The sequence below is a fragment of the Neomonachus schauinslandi genome, chromosome 7 (genome assembly GCF_002201575.2).
Source record: "Neomonachus schauinslandi chromosome 7, ASM220157v2, whole genome shotgun sequence".
Lineage (NCBI taxonomy): Eukaryota > Metazoa > Chordata > Mammalia > Carnivora > Phocidae > Neomonachus > Neomonachus schauinslandi.
In genome coordinates, this window is record NC_058409.1 from 2,504,787 (window position 1) to 2,509,272 (window position 4,486).

The following is a 4,486-nucleotide window of genomic DNA, read 5'->3' on the forward strand; positions in this document are numbered from 1 at the left end:
GGGCTCCCTGCTCGGCAGGGAGTCTGCTTCTCCCTCTCCCACTCCCCCTGCTTGTGTTCCCTCTCTCGCTGTGTCTTTCTCTGTCAAATAAATAAATAAAATCTTAAAAAAAAAAAAAGATCCTCATTATTTATTTCCTTCAACGAACTTTTTCCTTTGTTTGTTCATATATATATATATATATATGTAATTTCTTAATTTCTCTTTCTGATATATATATATATATATATATATATATATATATACACCTTTATATACCTAAAGGTATATATATATATACCTTTACCTAGACTAGAAAATACATATATATTTGGGGGGGATTCATTGTTTTTGTTTGTTACAAGCCTGTGTTGCTATTAAATTCCATTAGAACCACTTTTGCTGTATCCCATAGATTTTGGTATGCCATATTTTCTGTTTTAAATTGTCTTTTTTTAAAGTTGTTATTTGTGTTTTTCCATAGAGCTTGTTTGTTCCTCATATAGTTTGTATATTAACCCCTTATTAGTTGATGGTTTGCAAATGTTTTCTTATTCCATAGGTTGCCTTTTACTTCTCTTGGTTGTTTCCATTACTTTGTAGAATCCTTTTAGGTTCACATAACCTCACTTGTTTATTTTTGTTTTGTTTTTGTTGCCTGCACTTTGCTGTCATATCAAAAATATGTCATCAAGACAAATGCCGAAGAGGTATTTCACTATGTTTTCTTCCAAGAGCTTTACAGTTTCAAATCTTACAGTTAATTCTTTAATCCATTTCAATTTAATTTTTATGAGTAATGTGAGCTAAAAGTCTAGTTTCTTTCTTTTACATGTGGATATTCAGTTTTCCAATCACCAATTTTGAAGAGAATATTTTTCCCCATTTGTATATCCTTTTCACCCTTGTAAATGATTGATTTTAAGTATATCTGTGGCTTTATTTCTTGGATCTCTGTTTGGTTTCATTGTCTATGTGTCCACTTTTTAAATCTAGTACTACATTGTTTTGATTGCTACTTCTTTTATAATTGATTTTTAATTCAGACTGTGACTCCTCCAGCTTTGTTTTTGTTCAGAGTGCTTTAGATATTTGGAGTCTTTGTGTTCCCTATGAATTTTAGGATTTTTTTTTCCTATTTCTTTGACGAATGCATTGAAATCTTGAAGGAATTGCATGCAATCTGAATATAGCTTTTGGTGGATGAATATTGTAACAAATAATCCTTAACTTAAATATTATATTAATTAATTTTAACAACAAATTCTTACAACCAAAGAACATAGGTTCTCTTCATTTATCTGTGTCTTTTTCAAATTCTGTTGATCAATTTCTTATAACTTTTAGTGTGGAGCTCTTTCACCTCCATGACTAAATTTTTCCTGAGTATTCATGCATTAGATATTATTGTAAATGGATTATTTTCTTAATTTCTCTTTCTGATACTTCATCATTAGTGTATTATTGTATCCTGCAAGTTTACTGAGTTTGTTTATTAGTTCTAACAATTATTTGATAGAGTCTTCTGTGGTTTTCTGGATACAAGATGATATAATCTGTAAAAAGAAGCAAGTTAGATTATTTATTTCTGATTTGAATATCTTTTATTTTTTCCTTGCTTAATTGTTCTGGCTCGAACTCTCAGTACTATACGGAATAGAAATTTTAAGATGATCATTCTTGTGTTGTTTCTGATCTTAGAGAAACAAAGTTTTCAGCATTTTTAGTATTGATTTATTATGTGGTTTTGTTTTTTTTTTCTATAACTAATGTTTGGAGAGTTTTTCTCAAGACAATATGTTGCATTTTATCAAATGTTTTTTCCTGCACCTATTGAGATGATCATATGATTTTTATATCATTTTGTTAAATATATGGTTTATCGTGTTTACTGATTTGTATGTGTTGAATCATGTTTATATCCCAGGGATGAATCCCACTTGGTCATTGTGTATGATTCTTTTTAATGTGCTCTTGAATTGGGTTTGCTAGTATTTAATTGAGGCTTTTTTGCAACTATCTTCATTAGGGATATTTGCCTGTAGTTTTGTTTTTGTGGTGTCATTTTCTGGCCTTGGTTTAACAGTAACGCTTCCCTGGTAAGATTGGTGAGATTCTTTGCAAGTGTTCCCTACTCTTCTTTGATTACTGTTTCAGTCTTCCTGTTCTTTCTTCATTTAGATTTTTTATTTCTTTATGATTCAATCTTTGTAGGTTGGATATTTCTAGGAATTTTTTTTTCTTTTTCTGTTATACAAATTTTTGTAGAGTAACTGTTAATAGAAGTTTCTTATGATTCCTTGTAATTTTGTATTATCTGTTGCTATGTCTCCTCTTTCATTTTTAATTTTGTTTATTTGATTTTTGTCCTTGTGTATCTAACAACAACAAAAAAAATTTTATCTTTTCAAAACCAGCTGTTAGTTTACTGATGTTTTCTATTGCATTTGTGTTCTTGATTGCATTTCTTTCTTTTTTTTTTTAAGATTTTTATTTATTTGACAGAGAGAGACACAGTGAGAGAGGGAACACAAGCAGGGGGAGTGGGAGAGGGAGAAGCAGGCTTCCCGTGGAGCAGGGAGCCCGATGCGGGGCTTGATCCCAGGACCCTGGGGTCATGACCTGAGCCAAAGGCAGACGCTTAACGATTGAGCCATCCAGGCACCCCGATTGCATTTATTTCTGAGGTAATTTTTATTTCTTCTTTCTTCTGGTAACTTGGGGTTAGTATGTTCTTCTTTTGTTAGTTTTTGAGGTATATAAATTTATTTATTTGAAATATTTATTTTTTTATTGATGTAGGCTTTTAAAAAATATTGTATTTATTTATTTGACAGAGAGAGTACAAGCAGGGGGAGCAGCAGAGGGAGAGGGAGAAAAAGGCTCTCTGCGGAGCAGGGAGCCTGATGTGGGACTTGATCCCAGGACCCTGGGATCATGGGATCATGACCTGAGCTGAAGACAGAGGTTTAACTGACTGAGCCACCCAGGCGCCCCTTAATGTAGACTTTTATTGCAAGAAACTATTCTGTTAGAAATCCTTTTGCTGCATTATGTATATCATATTATATATTATATATACATATACATTATATATAATCTCAAATTATATTTTTGACCCATAGGTTGTTCAGGAGTGTGTTTGTATTTCGTATATTTGTAAATATTGCTTCTGCTATTGACTTCTATTTTCCCACCTATGGGATCAGAAAATATACTTGATATAGTCAGTTCTTATATGAGTTAAAACTTGTTTTATGGCCTAATATATAATATATCCTAGAGAATGTTCCATGTGGATTTGAGAAAAAAAATTGTGTATTGTTCTGATGTAAGACTGAAAATTCTTTATATGTCTGTTAGGTCCATTCTGTCTAAAGCATTGTACAAGTCAGTGGTTCCCTTAATGATTTTTCTCCCTGGATGATCCACCCATTGCTGAAAATGGGGTTTAAGTCACCTACTCCTATTGTATTGTGTCAATTTCACTCTTCATATCGGCTAATATTGGCTTTCCATGTATATCTGTGTGTTTCTATATTGTGTACATACACAACTCTTTATTATTAGCTATTGAACTTTTTTCTCTTGTGCCAGATTTTGACTTAAAGCATATATTCTCTTATATAAGCATATGTTTTCCTGCTATGTTTTGACCATTATTCGCATGGAAACTCTTCCGTCACCCTTTCAGTTTTGCCCAATGTATGTCCTTAGAGATAAAGTTTGTCTCTCATACAGAGCATATTGTTGGATATTGGTATTTTGGTACTTTATCCATTCAGTCACTCTACATCTTTTGATTGGAGAGTTTACTTATTGGGGCACCTGGGTGGCTCAGATGGTTAAGCATCTTCCTTCGGCTCAGGTCATGATCCCAGGGTCCTGGGATCCAGCCTCACATCGGGCTCCCGGCTCAGCGGGAAGCCTGCTTCTCCCTCTCCCTCTGCCTCTCTCCCTGCTCATGCTCTCTCTCTCCCTCTCTGTATCTCTGTGTGTCATATGAATAAATAAAATCTTTTTTTAAAAATTTACTTATTTATTTATTTGTGAGAGAGGGCACAAGCAGGGGAAGGACAGAGGGAGAGAGAGAATCTCCTGATGAAGGGCTTGATCTCATGATCCTGAAATCATGACCTGAACTGAAATCAAGAGTTGGACGATTGAATGACTGAACCACCCAGGCACCCCTTGACTGAAGAATTTAATACATTTTTATTTACAGTAATTACTGGCAGTGACAGCCTTACTATTACATTGCAATTTTGGTAATTGTTCTCTGTTTTGTAGTTTGACCCTGTCTTCTTCTTTTGCTGTCTCCTTTGTGATTTCTTGATGTTTTCTACTTATGCTTAGATTCCTTTTTCTTTCTCTTTACTATAACTACTGTAGGTTTTAGCTTTGTGAATGCTACCAAGTGTACATAAAACATCTTAGAGTTATAACACTTCATTTTAGGTGATAAAAATTAAATTCAATAGTATATAAAACCTCTACATTTTTCCTA